General features: G+C 43.5%; 1 non-coding gene and 1 pseudogene across 1 annotated transcript; both read right to left on the bottom strand.

The window, feature by feature from the left end:
* Positions 1–3,319: 3,319 nt before the first annotated feature.
* LOC144042398 (5S ribosomal RNA) lies at positions 3,320–3,438 on the bottom strand. Its single transcript, XR_013290869.1, has one exon. It is a non-coding gene; the product is annotated as a 5S ribosomal RNA (ribosomal RNA).
* A 187-nt stretch (positions 3,439–3,625) lies between these two features.
* LOC144041920 (5S ribosomal RNA) lies at positions 3,626–3,734 on the bottom strand (annotated as a pseudogene).
* Positions 3,735–10,000: the final 6,266 nt, after the last annotated feature.

A 10,000-nucleotide genomic window follows, 5' to 3' on the forward strand; every position in this document is an offset into this window, starting at 1 on the left:
GTGAGCGAAAGCACTATAAAACTCTGCGCTCAAACCATCCTCTCCTGGACTCCTACAGGCATTGAGACCCCTAATTGCTGCAGAAACCTCTGCCAAAGAAATAGGCGCGTCGCAGCTGTCAGCGTCACTAGGGCTCAGAGACCCTTCAAGCGCACCTAAAGCCTGACTACAGCTTACCTCGTTAATCCCTTCCCCATCAAACAAATCTGCATAAAACCTACCTACAATATCCAAAATCTCATCCAAATCACTATGACACCTGCCTGACTCATCCAACAGGCCATCCAAGTATAGCTTGCTCTGCCTGGACTTCTCTAAACCAAAAAAGAAAGCTGTGGAGCGCTCGCCCTCTACCGCATACTGGGCCCTGGATCTAAGTGCCGCCCCTCTAGCACGACTAACCTGTATAGTCCTGAGCTCTTCCTGCAGCACCAGATACTCAGGATCTACCGGGCCTAAACCAGAGGTGGCGGCAAGCCTCTGGAGGTGGCTCCGGACCGTGTGCTCCCTGATGGACTCCTCCCACCTCCTCTGCTTACTATAACGTAGGCACAGCTTTTTAATTTTAGCCTTTGCCTGCTCCCACCAATCAACCAAAGAGTCACAAATTCCCATTTCATCATCAAAACAATCAAAAAGGTGCTCCATCTTATTTACAAAAGTGGGGTCGGCAAGCAGCATATTATTAAAAACCCAGACCCCCCCATTCCTCTTACCACCCAGGAAGTCAAGTTTGACGGAAAAAAGGGAGTGATCGCTCCAGCCCACACATGCATAGGAGCTGCCACCGATGTACTTCCATAAAGCACTTGAAACAAAACACAGATCTATCCGAGACTGGAGGAGGACCCCCTGCACTACCTGACGCCGGGAATAGTCCCTTTTCAGGGGGTTGAGACCTCTCCAGACCTCGGACAAATCAGCAGCCACTGCAGCATCAATCAAAAAACTTCGACTAACGTCATTCCTGAATGTGTTGTTCGGACCGAGATCGATTTTTGACAACGCTATGTTAAAGTCGCCAATCAAAAACGAGGAATCAGTAACATAAGGAAAAACAGAAACGAAGAAGGTTTTCCTCTCCATCTCCTCACTAGGCGCATAAACATTTATAAGGCGAAATTTAGTGGAGCCACGCAGAAAATCAATCACTATAAAGCGGCCATGTGGGTCCGCATGCACTAAAGAAGACCCGCCGAAAACACCCGGCTTAACTAGGACAGCCACACCACGGGAGTGTGCAGAGCCCAAAGCACAGTACAAAACACCAATGTCCATATCCTCTACCTTGCGATGATGCTCCGCCTCCCACCACGTCTCCTGGATGCACAGCACGTCCCAGGTGGTGTCGTGAAACACACTGTGCATCTTTTCCCTATTCCTCAAGCTCCGGGCATTAATGGAGACTAGGGAGAGCGTCATTAGGAAGAAAAAAGGGAGTTGAACCATCATCCTGATCTAGACTACCGTTTAGACTTCCTGTTCGTCTTTGTCGGGGCGACCTCATTCCCTTGGGGATCGACGCCCGTAGGAACAGTTGTGGCATCTACAGTGGCAGACTCAGAACGGGCAGTGCCGCATGAGACGGGGCCCTCACCCTGCAGCCCTCTCCGCCGATCACTACCAGGCTGGGTCTCACAAAACCCATCGGCATGTTTCGACCCAACCCTCCCGGTCGGTGATCTGGACCTGTCACTACTCTTAGACAGTGGCCGCCTATGCGGCACCTGACTCCTGCTGCCCGCTCTCGAGCGCTGAGACTTGGGAGTCTGGCCTGAATTCAGTGCCTGCTCCCCCGCTTCAGGGGTAAGGTGTGGAGCCAGATCCTCACCCATCCCCCTCCCCGGTCCAGCCCCTGCCACCACGATATTAGAGGTAGGGCAGGACACTGCCCCCCCCTCCTGCTCGGGGGCAGGACTGTGAGACATTTCACCAGCCCCCCCCACCACAGGCACCAATGCCACTTGGTCAGGTATACCCGGTTCCACATCCCGATCTAACAGGGCCTCTCTCGATCCAGGGCCGTGCTCTACTTCAACCGTAGGTGGGGGACCCCCACCTCCTTCCTCCGGGTCAGAGGCGAGGTGTCCGGAGCATCCACACACAGAGGGATACTGATGACAGTCCTTACATTTAGCGGCCCTGGGCTCTGTACACTCCCGCGCATAATGGCCTTGGGCCCCACACCGTCTGCAACAAAAATCAGGGCATTCACGCAACACATGGTCAGGCTGGAGACACCCCCTGCACACCTTCACTTGCCTGTCATGAATGACCCTAAAATATTCAGGCCCCCCCGCCGTGTTAAACCTGACGGAATATGGTAGAGAACGCACTTGGTTTGTAAAGCGGACCTTTACAAACCTCGTCCCATCGGCTATGTTTGTCCCCGGCCACATACGTCTCCTCACCTCGGACACGGCCGAAACACCCCAAGCGAGTAGCTTCTGCAGGATTTCCTCATCCTCAATGTAAGCTGGCAGGCCCAGGAAAGACACAACAAGTTCATCCACACAGATATCCCTCCCGTGAACCCTAGTTTCCCCGATCTTAAACCCATCTAACAACTTATCCTTGGCCACCTGGGATGCCACAGTCATTTCGAACCTGTCTTTGGTAATCATTCGACAGGCCAGAATTGTACCACAGACTTCCTTGGTAGCCCTCAGCAGAGCCAACGGAGACAGACCAGCACCACCTTCGAGCTCCAAAAACACCGTCAGCTCTTTATCGAAACACACTTTACGCTTGTGCACCACACTCATACCACTTCGAACATCATTCGCACTCACATCACTGCCAACCATCCTGCCAGAAAACTCACCATTCACCATTCCAGACATCCTGGGCCCAGCAAAGGCCACATCCATTCCAACAGTCGAAACAGAGCAAAAAGCTCTGGGGGGGGAATAAACCCTCCTCCACAGCCAAGGAAGCTGGGAGGAGAAAGAAACTGAAAACTAACACAAAAATAAAGAAAAATTAGCCAAAACAAATTCAAAAACAGACAAAGAAAGAACACAAAACCACATAATGGGGAGCACACAGCCCAACTGACACACACAGGCACAATCAGCTCAGCTGCAACCAATCAACCACACCTGGGCGTTCTCAGGGTAGTATGGCCGTAAGCCGAGAAAAAGAAAACAGTTGACTCTTTTAAAGGTTACACTCGTCTAAACTTGGGACAGAAAAACATTTTGACTGCATGTTCAGCTCTCATCCTGTCAGTTTAGCGTGCGGCTGTCTGTTAGCAAGTAGCTAGTGTACTTGAGGTCTTTTGTGAAAGTTGACTCTTGCCATGGAGGTGCAAAAAAAAAGCTTACAGCACCTGGTATTCCCAGGCGGTCTCCCATGCAAGTACTAACCAGGCCCGACCTTGCTTAGCGTCCGAGATCGGATGAGATCGGGCGTTCTCAGGGTAGTATGGCCGTAAGCCGAGAAAAAGAAAACAGTTGACACTTTTAAAGGTTACACTCGTCTAAAATTGGGACAGAAAAACATTTTGACTGCATGTTCAGCTCTCATCCTGTCAGTTTAGCGTGCGGCTGTCTGTTAGCAAGTAGCTAGTGTACTTGAGGTCTTTTAAAGAAAGTTGACTTTTGCCATAGAGGTGCAAAAAAAAAGCTTACAGCACCTGGTATTCCCAGGCGGTCTCCCATCCAAGTACTAACCAGGCCGGACCCTGCTTAGCTTCCGAGATCCGACGTTCTCAGGGTAGTATGGCCGTAAGCCGTGAAGGAATATTTTGATTACTATTTTAAGTGTAATCTTTGCGTGTCCAAAATAATTGTATTCAGGATCTGATGAAGAAGTTTTCTTGCAAGAATTTATTTAGAGGCCTCTAAAGACACAGTCAGAACATCACATCAGAATGCAACGATATGATCCCAAGTGTGTGACAATTTACAGAACATCGACTCATTTATACAAAAAAGATAAAAGGTTCCTCCTCCCGGCTCTTGATTGAACAAAGGGCAGACATGTCATCTCCTAGATTGAACAAAGGTGTAAGGTTGATGGTAAACAGACATCTTTATACAGTTCCCCTTCTTGATTGGGGGAACAGAAGTAATCAAAATCTGACCCCAGACCTTCAGTCCCTAAATGACAAGAGACTCTGACACATCATGCACATTGCCCCTCCAACAGCATTTGAGGGTACAAAGATCAAATAAAGTTCACAAAATCACCATCCCACTGTATTCTTTTAAACACTCGTGATTATATCACATTGATATGCCTATAAGTAAATTCAAAAACAGTAAAACATAAAATTGAAAATGTTAAATGTCTTCAGTCCTACCATTGAACTTCTATAAATTCAAAAACCGGACATTTAATCCCACAATAGTCTAGAGAGAAAGTCCAGCGCGAATCTTGATCGTCGCAAAAATGAAGCAATGTTTGTGTGGAGTTCAGAAAATAAGAATAGCAGGTGAGAGAGAGAGAGAAAGAGAGAGAGAGAAAGATAGATGGGCTTAGCAGTCAAAATTCAGTTTGATTCATTAAAAAATTCAGTGGAAGGGACATAATAAATGTGAGACATAACACTATGTGATGTGGTTAAGTGTCACGACGCAATAGCAGATGTGTCTGTCCCTCGAAGCCATCTCCTGGTGAAGGTCTTGTTGAATGAAAAGTGCGTTCGACAGTTGGTCAATTTTTTAAAAAGAGGCGTTTGTCAGCCTCTTTCCGAACCCTGGCTCACTGCCAGAGATCGCAGGAAAGGTCACGGGACTTCATTCCCAGTGTGACTCAATCCTTGTGAATTGATGAAAAGGGGATTTGAGTGATTTCCCCCTTTCAAACAGCAGATTGACACTTGATCAGCTTTTCCAACTGTGTCAATCCGTGCCCAGGGAAAAGGCACTCCAATGAATCTTCTTTCCTCTGCGTCCTTGGGCAGCTTGTCAGGTAGACACTGGAACCGGGTGTGGTGGGATCCGTTAGATGGCTCCAATTGGTGTGGACGCAGATCAGCAGCTTAGTCAACCCCCTCAGTCGGAGTCAATTGATGTGATTTGATGAGCCTGGGACCTCTTGGCTCACATGTGGTGGATGTGGCCCCCACCATTATGATCAGCAAACCAATCTGTGTGCAAAATCATTTTCATTTAGTCACTCATAACATACATAGTCTTCATTCTTTACTTTGAAAAGAGCACCTGGTTCTTTAGCAAATGTTAATTGTTTAAGTTCTGTAGGTCCTGAAACATGCTGTTGGACACGGAAAAAGTTATTTTTGTTGTGGCATTCAAACAGAATCCGTTTAATGACATTTGTACATTCAATGGCATAATAATGAAAGTCTTGTTGACATTGAAACTTTATGAGGCCAATTGTTTAATTTTTCTATTTTTCTTCAATGTCCTTGAGATCAGAGATAATATACTAAATCAAATATGTTTTAATCTCAATGCCTTTTCTATATCTTATGAAGTTTTGTTTTTTCAAGTGGGTTTGTCTGATCCAATCTTCCTAGGAAACCCTTATGATGGTAGATAATGATTAATCAAATATTTTACCATGATATTTACTGTTGTAGATTTTAGCATAAATGTGCTCTTTGTCGTACATCAAATTTCTGTATTTTTAATGCTGGTTTCTTATTATAGCAGTGTAAATCATTTAAAAACAACATCATCTTAACTCAGAACTATTCATGTCCGGCCGGGCCATGAACAGTCTGAGAAGAGATTTATACTTATACCTTAAATAAACACTGCAGTTCATTTTTAACAACTTGTCTCATGAAAAAATGTCACCCAGGTGTGTCAATGTTCCTTCCACACCTAAATGGCATATTCCATGGGCTCTAGAAATTATACTTTTCAATCATTTCTGAAATGGAACATCCTTACCGTATTTCTGCTATAAGGGTCGTCTTTTGTCATCTTTGTAGAACTTACGTTTCCTCCAAGTCAAATCCTCCCCATTCGCTGCCTGTAAATTCCTCACACCAAACTTCATTCTCACATCAGACTTCCTTTTGATACACAGACAGACCAGTCATTCTCACATCAGACAGACCAATCATTCTCACATCAGACTTCCTTTTCAACAAACTCAGACAGACCAATCATTCCCCCATCTGATAAAGATCAATTTTGATCATTTCAGACCTGAATGTGAAAACTGCAGCCGCTTCCAAATTGCTGCTTCAAAGAGGAAAAACAGACACCTTGTGTCCTGTAGATTAAAAAACAACCAAATTGTGACAATTTGGCCAACACCAGAACTATAAAAAGATCTCCAGCTGAGCTAGCCAGGAGCCATAAAAACAAAAGCCTTTGAGGCAAGAGTTTGTAATGTAAATTGGAAAAACAACTCAAGCAGATGTAAATTAAAATCCTGCAGCGGAGGACTTTTAGGGTCAGGAAGAGATGAGAAAAAGATTTAAAATAACCCCATTAATCTATTGCAGGTCACGAATCTTCCAAATATCTGCCATCTCAACTAATAAAAGAAATGAGTTATAATCAGAAAAACAAAACAAAATCCCTACTTTAAACCAACCAAAAAGTATTCTTAAGATGCTAACTAACCTCACCTCTTCTACAGAGTAGTGGGGGCTTGTAAAACACAGCAGGGAACTTTGCCTTTGTGCATTCCCCGTGGAATCCAAAGGTCAGTGCTGTTGAGCTTAATCAAAATTAAAAATTTTAACCAGCAAATTCGCCGTAAGTGTTCCATATCTGAGTCCACTCTGAGAAGCCAAAGTTATAAAAGAGAAATGGAAAAAAAATAGAAGGCCAAATTCAACAAGCATCAAACAACGGAAAATATAGTATTTAAAGATTAAAATAAATTTTATACTACCCTAATTCACATAAGCTGTTCTCAATTTCCGAAACTGCGTTGCTATAGATCACATCTCCTTTCTGACATAGTACAGAGTGCAAATGTCTACAAACAGAATACAACATACGACCTCAGGCACCAAACTCAGATGATTCCAGAACTTTGAATCCACAACTGTAGTTCATATTCCTTCCTGTCCTTGTCGATAGCAGTTTATGCAGGGCATAGTTCAAAGCGGGCACTGGGCTTTGTGTACTGGAGTTCTCAGGAAAAGTTCATCATGGCAGAATCGATGATAATCCTGTCTGCTCAAGAAGTTGCTGGACATTATGCTCAAACAATGCATAAGAGTCATTGAACAGTCACAGGACGAGCGGATTTACAGTGTACCATCCTTTTTGCAGTCCGTGTGGTCACTTCCCCCCCGAAAGTGACCATTGTTCAGTTCGCCGTCCACTCTGAACATCAAGCATAGCAGGAGAATGCTGTTCATTCCATTTCCAGCACTTTTTGGTTGAGTCACCCAAGTGAAACACCTTTCAGTCAAAGATTGAACCTGCCTGAAACATTTATACACTCGGAACAGACAGAGGGAGATGAGATCATAGCAAGAGAACACTGCTTGTTGTCATTTAATTTCCAAGAAAAAATAAAATAAAAAATTTCCCCAAAATATTTTGTTTTTCAAACTATTTGTAATTGATTCTTTTATTTAATTTTGTGGTTTTATTTGAATTTGATCACTACACTATAGCAAGTAGTAGTACTATATTTACGCATATGTCTACCATAGACATCTTCATTACGTGTTACCTCAAATTTAAGAAAATGTGACAGCTGTCAGTCACCCTGGCCACTTGGATGGAAGTCCTTTCCAGACTTCTAGAATGGGACTCAGATAAAGACAAAGGTTAAATCATTTTCACACCTATGAATAAGTTATCAGAGATGCAGGGGAAATATAAAATCAAAAATGAAAAGTCTATTTCAATTAAAATTTGGTTTTATTACTTATTCAACTATATTAAAAGTTGGTTTTATTACTCATTCAACTATAAAAAACACAGATCTGATTTTAACAATTTGATTTTACCAGATTAGTATTAGAAGACCCCTGCTATTCACACACACAACAGACTACAAGTCTCCCAAATGGAGACAATGGAAGAGAGGACTAAACGTATCACACCCCCCTGTCCTTTTTTATCTAGTTTAATTTAATTTTAACAGACAACAGTACAAATCACCACCTTCTTAAAACAGCAGCTCACGGCCCCCATCCTTTCAAAATATGCAGATTTCCTGCTACCATTCTTTTTCCCCCTTTTTTGAGGACAAAGAAACTGGAGAGAGAGGAAATTTTTCCCACCTCTTTTCCATTGAAATCTACTCTTTTCCTCTTCCTACAAAACGCCATTCATATACATCCTATCTTATCTCGCTCATTTTTGGAGACACAAAATACCTGCCTTCCAACAAACTCAGTCCTTCTTTCACTTACTGTAACTTCAGTTTCCTCTCCCTTGTCATAAAGGCATTGAGGAGAAAAAACACAAAAACAAGAAGAAATCAAATCCCCCCTTTAAACTCACAATTCACACATGCTTCACATATTCATAGTTTCAACTCACCAAACTAGACCCAGACACACACAACACAAACTCCTCAACTTAATTCAGTGGCGTCTCAGTTGTTGAACCACAGACGAACACAAACCTCTCCGAAGTGCGCACTCATTTGTAAAATACACCGTTTATTCGTCTAATAATAACTTCACCACGTACTTATAGCTCAAATGTCGACTTATTCGCGCACAATCCATCGCAACGTTACGGCTGCGACACAGACACGTCGCGCACAATTTAAAACAAACAACGAAAAACCGCGTGGCCACAACACACCATGGAGCTTAACAAACAAACAAACGCGTACACTCAACAATTCATTTCTAAGCCAAGAGCTCTCGCTTGGTTCAAATTTTCCCCCCGGGTCATCTTTCACAGTCAACACTTCATCCAATTTATGTTCCAATTTCTTAACAGATGCGGCTGCCCGCAGCTAACTCATCCTTAGCCTTAAAAACAGATTCGTACGGTAGCATCTTACCAAAAACTCATCTCCTGCGCAAAACTCGTACGCTGTCAGAGCCGCTAGCTTAGCATCAGTTTCCTCATTCTCAAAATCACTTAACACCGCCATCTGCGCAACTTTCACAAAGCTATCCAACGCTAACATTCTAGCACAAACCAACATTTGGCTCACGACCCCACACCGTCTAACTTTTCTTCCATTCGAAGAAACTTATAGAAGTGTTTTTCACGGAGGTAATCAGCGTCTGGCGCTGTTTACACAATCAAATTCCACAAACACACCACATTTTACAACGGTGAGAACCAACCACTATCACAATTCGTATGCATTCATACATTTAAAAGAGTTTCATACTTACGTTGACGCCGTGGTGGAAATGCGTCCAGCATCATGAACTCACTGTTCGCTTAGCGACCAATTCTGACTCTCGACCGGAAGTCTATGCAAACCTCCTTAGTTACGGTCAATTTTTTCGTCCATAATATGTAGTAATTAGACGTTTTTAATATTTATAAAGTCAGTGACGTCTCACTTATGATACTACGATATAACAGATCAAAAGTATTCTCATTAATCCCCCCAAAAAAAAAAAAATTTTTTTATTATTTTTTTTTTTCAGACAAACACAAACAAGACGAAAACGAAACAGATATTAAATACCTTTTGCGCGACTTCAACAAATATATCCAGGATCTTCACGGGCGGCTTAAACCACACAGCTCTCGAACGTAAAAATTTACGGACGGCTAATATTACACCACACACCGTTAATATACGGGTGTTCAACACAGCAGACGCCTTGTGTGATCAACACAGGCCGCTTATAGCACAACACACAACAGCACTCACTTAAGTGTGATCAACACTTAGCGGCTAATAACACAACTACAATCAACCCAACAGCCAATCCCCCGTGGTACACAATCTCTTATGCCATTTACAACAGCGGAGCTCTCCTACTTGACGTCACTTCCGTAAACACGGGGCACTTTTATGCGCGACTTAATATTTTCCCGGCTTCTTATTTAACACAACATACACACACCGAGGAATTATGTCCCTCGGTTCAGTAACTCCACACAGCACACACCTTGTTAACACACAG

Source organism: Vanacampus margaritifer, chromosome 1 (assembly GCF_051991255.1).
Source record: "Vanacampus margaritifer isolate UIUO_Vmar chromosome 1, RoL_Vmar_1.0, whole genome shotgun sequence".
Taxonomy (NCBI): domain Eukaryota; kingdom Metazoa; phylum Chordata; class Actinopteri; order Syngnathiformes; family Syngnathidae; genus Vanacampus; species Vanacampus margaritifer.